This window comes from Nicotiana tomentosiformis, chromosome 1 (assembly GCF_000390325.3).
Source record: "Nicotiana tomentosiformis chromosome 1, ASM39032v3, whole genome shotgun sequence".
Classification (NCBI taxonomy): Eukaryota; Viridiplantae; Streptophyta; class Magnoliopsida; order Solanales; family Solanaceae; genus Nicotiana; species Nicotiana tomentosiformis.
The window spans coordinates 38,536,836-38,548,779 of NC_090812.1; the positions used below are offsets into that span (position 1 = coordinate 38,536,836).

An 11,944-nucleotide genomic window follows, 5' to 3' on the forward strand; every position below is an offset into this window, starting at 1 on the left:
TATATATATATATATATAAATGTATATATTGAACCGTGTTTTAAACTCGTCAGATTGAGGAAAATTTGGATTAATTCATAGCTTTGATGCATTCCAAGTATTGCGCACAGAATATGAATCTACAAAACAACGTATGTGTAAGATATAATGAATAACTTTCACACAGTAATGTCAAATTGAATAATTGTATTTTACCTTGAAATTTATGGGCTTTTATGAGCTGCATCACAACAATAATAGGCTGGTTGTTAGAACTTAGCAGGTGAGGTACAATTTCATCAACAAACTCGCCCCAGAATGTAGCAGACAACTTCTTCCTCCTGCCACATAGAAATACAAATATAATTTTAGCATATGTAATTATCAAATCCATCCTTAATTACTAGATGATATCTTGTATCTTACCAACAAATGATACTATCACAATTAAAAACAAACGAACTATGTACAAGCATCATGTTACTTTATAAGACACTGAAATTGAAAATTCAACAGAAAGTATAGTGTTTATGTATTTTTATTACATTTTTGTGTTATTATGATTTACGATATTATATTTATTAGAAGAAAATTAAATCTTAAAAAATCGAATTCACGCTTTTACTACATGGAAGATCTATTTCTTCCATTTTCAGTTTCATTCTTAGCCAAATTCCAAGACTTCCATCCCTTATGTAAAGATCTTACACATTTATGATATTAGTTCTTCAATAGTTGTTGTGCTTTAATTTTTTTTAAAGTAAAAAAATGGTAGTATTTGATGTATATATCTTTTGAAGGTTTATTTTGTTGGACTTTGATATGGTCTAAGCTTTAGGTTAATAGGAGAACTTTACGAACGTTGTTATCACTTGCTTTACTTGTTATCCTAATATTATTTTTCAAAAATGAAAAAAAGTCCTTTTTGTCTTTTTAATTTCTTTTTATCTTTAATGTGCTTAAGGATGATCACACCCAAAATATATACAAATATCGTATTCTAACAATTAACATTCATGAGGCTTACACCAACTTTAAAGCAAAATCACATAAACCCCATATTTTGTTAAAGGGAAAGAGAAAGGAGAAGAAATGAACCGTAGAAAATGCGAAGTATTAATTACTTACCTGCGAAGTTAAAGCGGAAACACTGGTATGAGATGCATAGTACAGAAAAATACATCATTTGCCCAATAAATCATATATGTCAATATGCAGTGAAAGAGTAAACAAGTTAAAAAGTGAAAGCCAATCTGGGTAACATTATTTATTGAGGAAGAAGGATATCAGTGTGTGTGGAGTTTAAATACACATGGAAAGAATTCAGCCAAAATTAAAACAGTTATTTTTAAGACATTAAAGCCATAGTTATAAGAGGTGAGGCATCAGTATCGAGAAAGCAAACCATCGTTACCCAGCTCAAAAATCAAAACGGCAGAGGCGCGGGAAACGATACAAGGTATCGGGGAAACGCGTAATAATGACGTATTATGACATGACGTCACTCTGAAACGATGTGACCCTAGGTTGCGGCTCGCGGAAGGCCACGTTTTCATCCCGTCCGAAATGCTACTACTCGACCTGCTCGCCTAAAACTTCTCAACCATAACTAACAGAGTCCGCTCATCGAGGTCGCCCAGGGTCGACATCAATAAATGGGGGGACTAACTGTATAGGTCAAAATATGCCTCTGTGGGATTTAACATGGAGCGTTATTATGGAAAGCGGTGTGGCCGAGGTCGACTAGTAGATAACAGGGCTCGTAACCGAGCAGTCAATAACGGTCGAAGTCGAGTATCAAGGACAGTGCTAACGGCTAGTTTTTGTAATAGGATATTTAAGAGAATATTCCATTGAATATTCTTTGTATTTGTACTTTTAGGGTTGACTGGGGTATTCCCATATAAATAGAAAAAGAGATATGGGAAAAGGGCATGTAACATTCTCTCGTAAGAGCACTTTTTGAGAAGAAAACTTTCTCTCTAGAAAAGATACAAATAATAATTTTCTAAGAAGATTCGATTATCTATTATTCCACACTTTTCTATCAGATCCGAGAATAGTTCCAATATTATTACATCTGTCAACACTCATCACTGTGAGAAGGAGGAATCATCCACATCATTCAATATTTGGTGAATCATTCTCCTTATTTACGTTAATGCCATTTATTTTTATTTATTGCTTGATATTCTTCTATCATTAATCATCTTGAAACATTGAATGTACACAACATTTAATCCTCCAGCAACACTGTCCGGTTTTATTTGAGTTGACTAGTTATAAATTTAGGGATATTATTATTAACTAGGTTTAATCCTTTTTTAAATAAAATTAATTAGTTTAATCAAAGATTTACGCTTTTTGGTCAAACAACAAACTCTCTACATTCATTGTAGGGTAAGCTCCGCGTACTCACTACCCTCCCCAAACCCCACTTGTAGGATTATACTGGGTTTGCTGTTGTTGTAAATTCTAAATACTGAGAGTTTTTAAAACTTCATCGACTGTTAATTACTCGTACTACTAAAAGAAGTAGGTTCTTGTAATTTTATCATACACAGCCGTGGAGACTGTTGAACCAACTGTTGGTCCAAGGTTGGTCCCTCGGCAAAACTGTTGAGCCAACAGATCTTATTCAAGATTAATTCATGAGGATTAGGATTTGTGGCTTCTAAAGAAAACCCAAGGAAAAGAAAACTAAAGGTGCAAGTACATTAAAAAAGGCAGAACAAGAATCAGGGGAAATTTTCATCTCTTTTCATCAATATTTTTGTTCAGGTTTGCAGGGATAAATGCAGTAACCTGCCTTACATGAAAAACAGGACAAAGATCAAGATCAATATCCAAGACACTGATAACTAAGGACTGTTAAAAAACAAGTGTGAAGAGTTGATAGTCGGATAAATCAAAGCCTCATTTCCCCTCCTGCTCCTCTGTCAACATCCTTGAGACCGAGGGTATTCTTTCATTCTTCTACTTTCTACTGTTTCATTAACACTGTGCTTACGAGTAACACAAGTTAATCAGTTTAACATTTACATTATAACCTTAAAGCGTCCTAGTAAGACCTTTTCTAACATTTGTATGACTTCTCAACTCGGCATTATCTTCTGTCCAAAACTAAAAGTAGAGAAGCTGGTAGAAGAAAAACATACCTGCACAAGAATTTTCAGCCTGAACAGTATGCAATAGGATTAATAATTGATCAAACAAAAAGCTTTCTGAACATTTAACAGTATCGGAGGTAACAACATTACAGGTTATCTGGTTCATATTTATGAAGGATGTAACTTCTAAAAGACAATAAAACCCTCCTCCTTTGTCCGGGCTTGGGACCGGCTGTGTTACACGAGAATTCAAACACAGGCGGAGTTAAAAACTTAATATTTTTTTTTGTTCTTGAGGTTGGGAGCAGCATGACCTGCCATCACATTGCGATCATTGACAAGTCACCTTAGCACAGCCGGTCATCTTGAAGAGCTGAACTAAAGATTGAAGTATACGTGACAAGCCTCCATATATTGGATTTGATTTGCAAAGACGAATGCACTCCTTGAAAAAATATTCAGAATCTCAAATGTTCCATAGAAGGGCATTGGATCAGGCCGGATCAACTGAAATGTAGCTAGTTCTCTGTCTTTAGAATGTGCGAGGGGCATAAGAGGATCAAGTCCAATGAAAGCGTACTGCTAAAGTATAATACATGTACATGAATTAGGTATCACCTGCCCCAGCTATGAGTGAGAACGGATATTTTGAAAAAGTCATTCAAAGGCCTCAATCGTCGACTTTCAATTAAGTAACCAAGTTCCTGGTTTAACAGTAGAAATATAGTCCTCAAGTAATTGGAGGAACGAATGGGTGCAGAAGGCTTAGCATTCAATCGGATATGGATTTAACATTTTAGCTCATACGCTGCCTCTGTTGTGGTGGACTCATATCCCATTGTCCCAGATAATATACATGGTGTGTCCAAGTTCAATCCGTTGGCAATGCATGTAAGAAAGTTGCCTTATTCGTTTATTATTTTGTTAGACCGTAGTCAAATGCAGATGGCTGTTTCAGCATACATCACCCTCGAACCAAAACAGGGACTCATCCTTATTCAGTCTAGTGAGGGTCCAAAAGGCTTACTCACGTACGACCCTTGGGGAACCACAATCACGTACACTCATTTGTGTCCCTTGCCAATTTATTGATCTATATTATCAACTCTATATCCAATCACGAGGCGCCAACATCCAATCTAAAACCAAAACCTTCTTCAGACTGTAGCGGATAATAAAGCAGGGCAGATTTCTACTTCACCCACGTCAATGACTAAAACAATTGCAGCACTAAACCATCACATAGACTTGGGGTTGAGAGAGTGCAAAGTGTATGTAATAACCTCCAACAGATCGCCGGCATACAAAAAAAAGGAGTTCACGTCTGAATACACTGCACTCCTATAGAACAAACTGAGATTAAGAAATTAAAATGTAAGTAGATGTTTGAAGAAAAATCATTTTTTGCTCAAAAATCAGAAAAAGGAAGAAGACTTGACACAAATATCTCCAGTAAATTCAACCAGTCAAGAACAACCCGTGTGACTAAAACCTCATATGTAATAGAAAAATGCATCCAACAGTAAAAAAAAATCAATTAATCAGTTGGCATATAGCAGATTCCATATTAAAAGCCAAAAGTTAGAAACTCATAGCCTAAGTTAGAAATTCAAAGCATCAAGAAAACATGCAGATCCTAGTATTAAACCAGTAAGGATATAGCATCAAAGAACAACAAATGTAGCCAAATAAGCACAAACGAAAAAATCAGCCCATCAATAAAAAACACCCTTCGACCTCTCATATTTTCAAAATGCCTAGTCACCTCATATCACACATCATTAAAAGCTTAAACAACAATAACAATTATGCCTCAGTCCCAAACAAGTTGCGCATCAAAAGCCTAAAACATAAAAAATTATGTTAAATCGATTGAAGCCCTTAATTCCAACCTCCAAGTAGAATTCTCTGTGTCAAAACCTAAAACAAGCTATGTCATATCATCATTCTTCCACCAAGCTAAAATGTACCAAACATCAAGAACAACACAGCCTCATTGTTCAACCTAATTCATGACAGCCCATAACTAAAAGCACCCCATCAAAATCTCCAGTTTTTCTATTCCCATCAGATTCTTCAATTTCATCACATCACAGCCTAAAAAATCAAGAACTATTAATATAAATCCTTCTAGCCCTTAATCAGTTATTCTAATGTAGCTCCATGATGACACCCCAACTGATTCCTCCTATTATGAGAATTTTTAATATAAACAGATCTGATCTTAACATGTCAAAAGCCCAAAAAATCAAAAACTATCTAGACACTTTTTAAGCCTATAATAGTGTAGCATCAATCTAAACATCCTCACATGATTTTTCTTATTAGCCTAAAAATCTCTCGTCTAAACTGATCACATCTTAAGTATATATCTCTAAGACATAAAGATATAGTAACACATAAGCACAACTAAAAACACATAAAGCAAGAAACCAATTAAAGAACTTTTTTTTTTCTGTTTTTTTTTCTAATGCTCTGAAACGAATTACTAAGAAAACACATAAGCACAACTAAAAACACATAAAGCAAGAAACCAATTAAAGTAGTACTTTTTTTTTCTTTTTCTGTTTTTTTTCTTTCTTTGAAACGAATTACTAAGAAAACACATAAGCACAACTAAAAACACATAAAACAAGAAACCAATTAAAGAACTTTTTTTTCTTTTTCTGTTTTTTTTCCTAATGCTTTGAAACGAATTACTAAGAAAACACATAAGCACAACTAAAAACACATAAAGCAAGAAACCAATTAAAGAACTTTTTTTTCTTTTTCTGTTTTTTTTTCTTTCTTTGAAACGAATTACTAAGAAAACACATAAGCACGACTAAAAACACATAAAGCACGAATTGGAAAAATGAAACGAAATTACGAATTGGAAAAATTAAACGGACTACTGAAGATAACACATAAAGAACACGACAGAACGAACGATCTAGAAAAAAAACAATGATTTAAGAAGTAAAAACAATGCAAGAAACGAAAAAAACACACAAAGAGCAACTAAAAACACATAAAAAAAAGGAAGTAGAAGAACACAAATTAAGAACATATGCAAGAAAACATGAAAGAAAGGATCGGAATAACAATCAAGGTAAGAAAGAGAAAGGATACCAATAACTTGTTGCGCCACCGGTCATGATCAAGAAATCTCTCTCAGCCTGCAGATTATCGTCAAAGTCGACGGTCATCCAACTCTTGTTGCTGGGATTTCAATATCAAATCAGCGTAGCGTTGCTTAAGCATCGCTGCCCGAAGCTTTTTGTTGTCGTCCTTTTCCAACTCCTTTTTAGCATCAAAGTTGGTAATCGAGATCTTCCTCTTTCTGCCGCCGCAGCCCATAATATTCCCTGTAACTTGGTCTGGCTGACAAGTATAAACCAACACCATAGCTAAAGATTATGAATGGTTAATGAATTATGAAAGGTAATCAATGATTTAGTACTACTTATATAGACAAGGGTGTGAAGCCCTTGCCCCAAATAATTAAGGCCCAGCACTACTATAATATAATTTATATTAATATAATTATTAATAACACAAGTTTTAAATTTTAATATTTGGTAGACGTAAGTTAATTGGATATAATTATAGTAACATGATCAATTGTTCTTTGATATAATTATATTCTTAAAGTAAATTACTCCTATCTAAAAATCATTACCTCTCGCTTTTTCTCTTCTTTTTTTTAATGAGATCCAAATGTACAGAACCTTTACCATCACGGTATACAATATAGTCTTTCTTAGAATCGCATCGATCAATATGAAAACCTGGGACGTCGTATGAAATTTTGATGTATGGAAATGAGATAAGATAATTAATAAAGCTAAAATATGTTTTCGTCAACAACGAATATTAATTATTAACTTTGGTTATACCTCTTGTTGTCCAATTTGCCTTAATTGGATAATATCCTATATCTTACCAACAAATGATACTATCACAATTAAAAACAAACGAACTATGTACAAGCATCGGGTTACTTTATAAGACACTTAAATTGAAAATTCAACATAATGTATAGTGTTTATGTATTTTTATTACCTTTTTGTGTTATTATGATTTATGATATTATATTTATTAGAAGAAAATTAAATCTTAAAAAATCAAATTCACGCTTTTACTACATGGAAAATCTATTTCTTCCATTTTCAGTTTCATTCTTAGCCAAATTCCAAGATTTCTATCCCTTATGTGAAGATCTTGCAGTGTAATATTTACACATTTATGATATTAGTTCTTCAATAGTTGTTGTGCTTTAATTTTTTTTAAAGTAAAAAAATGATAGTATTTGATGTATATATCTTTTGAAGGTTTATTTTGTTGGACTTTGATATGGTCTAAGCTTTAGGTTAATAGGAGAACTTTACAAACGTTGTTATCACTTGCTTTACTTGTTGTCCTAATATTATTTTTCAAAAATGGAAAAAAGTCCTTTTTGTCTTTTTAATTTCTTTTTATCTTTAATGTGCTTAAGGATGATCACACCCAAAATATATACAAATATCGTATTCTAACAATTAACATTCATGAGGCTTATACCTACTTTAAAGCAAAATCATATAAACCACGCATTTTGTTAAAGTGAAAGAGAAAGGAGAAGAAATGAACCGTAGAAAATGCGAAGTATTAATTACTTACCTACGAAGTTAAAGCGGAAACACTAGTAAGAGATGCATAGTACAGAAAAATACATCATTTGCCCAATAAATCATATATGCCAATATGCAGTGAAAGAGTAAACAAGTTAAAAAGTGGAAGCCAATCTGGGTAACATTATTTATTGAGGATGAAGGATATCAGTGTGTGTGGAGTTTAAATACACACGGAAAGAATTCGGCCAAAATTAAAACAGTTATTTTTAAGACATTAAAACCGTCGAGATTATAGACAAAATGAAAGGAAAAACTCAAAACAAAAAATAGGAAAAAGATAAAAAGGATTCCTACACCATTGAGATGCCACATCACCTCCTTCATGCCCCTATATATATATATATATATATATATATATATATATATATATATATATAGAGAGAGAGAGAGAGAGGGAGAGAGAGATACGTTGCGCTCACACCATGTCACGACCCAAAACCTACTATAGGCCGTGAAGGCGCCCAACGTCGTCGTTTGGCAAGCCAACACTTAATCATGGGCGGATCTACATACTAAATTTGGGTGCTTCAGCACCCACTAACCTTACCCCATGGGCTTGTATTAGCTATATAGAAAATGTGAGGCGTTTGATATATTAAACTAGGAAGCACTCAGATAACAAAAACGTTGATGGGTGCTTTGGTCAAGCAAGGATAATGGTTGCTTTTGTAGTGTGAAGGGTTGGGAGTTCGAAACTCACTCATAGCAGGCTTAATTTTGCTTTCTTCCTTTACCCCATTTAGGTCTCCTTTTTAAATTTTTATCCAATAGCTACTTTTTTTTTCCAATACTACTACTTTATTTATTTTCATCCCAAACTACTTTTTCCCTAAATTTAATTTTACCGGCAACCCTATTATGAGGTTGAGTTTGAAGAGTTTTTCCAATTAAAGTGACGTTTTGAAAAGGGATTATTTATTATTTAGAGCCGTCACTTGGAATTGAGTTTTGGTGTTCCAAGTCACCTTTTATTTCAACCCCTTATCAAACGGAAGGTTTGACTCCTTATTTATGGTCTACGAAAATAGAAGACTGAGTAAGGAATTTTGTTGAGAGGGGATGGTGTGAGGCACCCCTCGAGTCCTATGGTTCTAGAACGGTCGCTTTATTGACTCATGTCCGGCTTAAATCAATTCTTGGATATTCTTGTATTTTATTGGTTATGATTTACCTATTACCACTTAATTAATTATTATATTTTATTAATTGTGTTCACCAAGATGCGGTACGCACACAAGGTAGTCTTCTTTGAAGTTGGATGTTAAACCAAGGTACGAGAATGTACACATGGTTAAAACATAATTATTTCAAATTGAAAGGTATCACGGCGCGGGAATGCGCACATGATCCTTTTATTATTTAAGCATATTGATCCAAGGTTCGGGTATGAACACATGTGCTAATATTTAAAGCGCGTGTAAAGCTCTTCTAGCTATTTTAGAGTTATTTGTTTGCTACTTTTGAGATAATTGTGAAGGCCATAGATTATGGATATGAAGTTATGGAAGATGTGTATTATTTAAACAATTATTCACAACTCAATCAACCTTAGAACTATTTATAACTTAATAAATTACCAACAATCTATATCTCGAATTATTTTGATATCTATTATTAATATGTATAAGAGATGAACTAGCTAGAAATTACCATGTTTTGGTGGCCTGACAGAACTCTTTGGCCTAAATAGTGAAAAAGGCCTCATGTACGATCTAAAAAACAATCCAAAGAGAATTGGCATAAAACTCAACTATTCACAACTCACTTCTTGACAAAGATCCAAGACAAATAAGAAACAGTAGTAACACAATCTGGTAAAACAATTCAAACGATCATATGCCCTTACTTTTTAAGTGACATTCCTCCGTCATGCGATATCTCAAAGTTTACTTTATGTAACAATTCACCATGGACAATCAAATACTCATATCAAACATAGATGACAAACTCAAAACATTTAAACAAATTCGAGTAATGCCTTTTAATCATGGAATAAAACTGAAAATATTGAGATGAGATAAAAATGGACCTTTGTATTAACGAAGCAAATACAGAGTTAGAATTTCAGCCGGAACAACTGGACAATGACTGAGACCTTTAAACAGTGACCTTGCTGGAGCCTCGAACGGAATCGATAACCTCGAACGGACTCGCCGGACAGCAACTTCAATTCAACCTCTCGCTTCCCTTTTAATGTTGCTGCTTTATGTCAAAGAAGAAGGGCTGTTTCGCTGGAATTTTTAGCCAGTTTTTATGGCTGTTTGGGCTGATTTCGAGGTATTTTAGAGCTGAGTTCGAGGTGATTAATGGCTGGTATTCATGGCTGCGTTTTTATGGAGTTTCAGCCTATTTTGCAGGTCTTTTTGGGTGGTTATGGACTGTTTTTCAGCTTGGTTTTCTTTTTCTTACGAGCTGCTGCGCTAGACCTAAAACTCTAGGGTTGTTCGCCTTCTAAATCGTCCCCCTTTTATTTGTGAAATGTGTGAGCTATATATAGAACGTGTGTGTTGATGGGAAAAGAATAATGAGGACGTGGGGGAATCGTGTGTGTGTATGTGAAGGAAATAGAGATATGGGGGTTGGGACGTGAGGAGTGGTGTGTGTAGGTAGTGATTAGTTAGATTAGATATGAGTTAATCTTTTGATTTTATTTTAGTTTTTTTTTCTTCTTCCTTTCCTTTTTGTTTTTCTTTAAAAGATAAAATATAAAGATAAGAAAAATTAACTATCTAACTTTTAGACTAAAATAATATAGGCAAACTAAATATTTACACTATAATTTAAATGATACCCAAGATATACTAAAGCTAAGCTAACTTATTTATTATAATTCTAATTTAAAGAAACCATATATTATTGTAAATTTTCTTTTTCTCTTTATAAATAGGAATAAGATTTATACTATAAGCATGTGAATATTTTTTTGTAATTTTTAACTTTTCTCAAATAAAACCTATTTAAAATAAGATAAAAGTTTAAAATATCAGGATTAGACCTAGAAAAACTATTTACACTAAAATAGTATAGAATCCGGGTGTGGTCAAAAATTAGGTGTTCACAGCATGCCCCTCTTTGCTTGGAAACATGAAGAGTTTTCAGGCAAAGAAAATGAACAAGGTAACTGATTTTTGACCTCACTATTATTTAAAAGGAAAAATAAGATAAATGAAAAAGATGTGACCAAGCCTTGATTTTAGGCAGCCTACATATCCCGGGTTATAAGGGAATCAGGTCACGTGTAGTTCAAGTGGAAGAAGAGTGAAGGAGTATACTTAGAGGGAGAGTCGAGTGAAGTTCCGTCGAGGTTCCGATCCGCAGCTCCTACTATTACATCAAAAGAAAAAGTAAATTACATACTCTTGAAATCTAAGAGTTACAAAAATCCTATCTAAATGCCATCTCGAGTCTTGTCTTGATTCTTGACTTGCTTCCCCCATTGACTTTAGACTGAAACTTGATATTCTCGATGCAACAGAATAGAAAATATTCTCACAGGCCTGTTTCTTAATCAGATGATGAGAAGATGGATCTTGAAATCCTATGTCTTTGCATGCATTATATCAAAGCGTGTTTGGCTGGTATTGAGATCAAACGTTCCACTTTCTCTGGCGAGAGTTAGAATCTTATTTTTGCACATCCAATCCGTACTTTGCAGAAAAACCTGCAAGCCATCAGAAACAAACAAAACGAACAAAACTTTTCTTCCCCAGTTTGCACTAGAAAATTTTTGTGAGTTATTGAAAATACAATAAACTATTTTTCTATTGTGAAATAAAGAATTGAAAAAGAAATGAGAGATTTTATTATATTTTTATTTTTATTTTTTTTATATATTTTATAATATTTTATAATAGGGATTGTCGTACCCTATGTTAACAAGAAGGAAGGCAACCAGGGGATGTAGTACCCTGTGTTGACAATAAGATGAGGCTCGTGGTAGTCTAGGATGCTACTAGGGAATGTCATACCCTATGTTTGCAACAAGAAATGCAACCAGGGGATGTAGTACCCTGTGTTGGCAATAAGGTGAGGCTCTTGGCACTCTGGGATGCTACTAGAGAATGTCGTACCCTATGTTTGCAATAAAAAATGCAACCAGGGGATGTAGTACCTTGTGTTGGCAATAAGGTGAGGCTCTTGGCACTCTGGGATGCTATTAGTGTAATGACCCAATCAGTCATTTTGACTTTTAGAACCCCG

General features: G+C 33.9%; 1 long non-coding RNA gene across 1 annotated transcript; it reads right to left on the bottom strand.

Annotated features, from left to right (window-relative positions):
• Window positions 1-24: 24 nt before the first annotated feature.
• LOC138906687 (uncharacterized) lies at window positions 25-383 on the bottom strand. The gene is made up of 2 exons (XR_011414253.1): window positions 196-383; window positions 25-119 (listed from the first exon to the last, which is right to left on the bottom strand). It is a non-coding gene; the product is annotated as an uncharacterized lncRNA (long non-coding RNA).
• Between the last annotated feature and the right edge of the window lie 11,561 nt (window positions 384-11,944).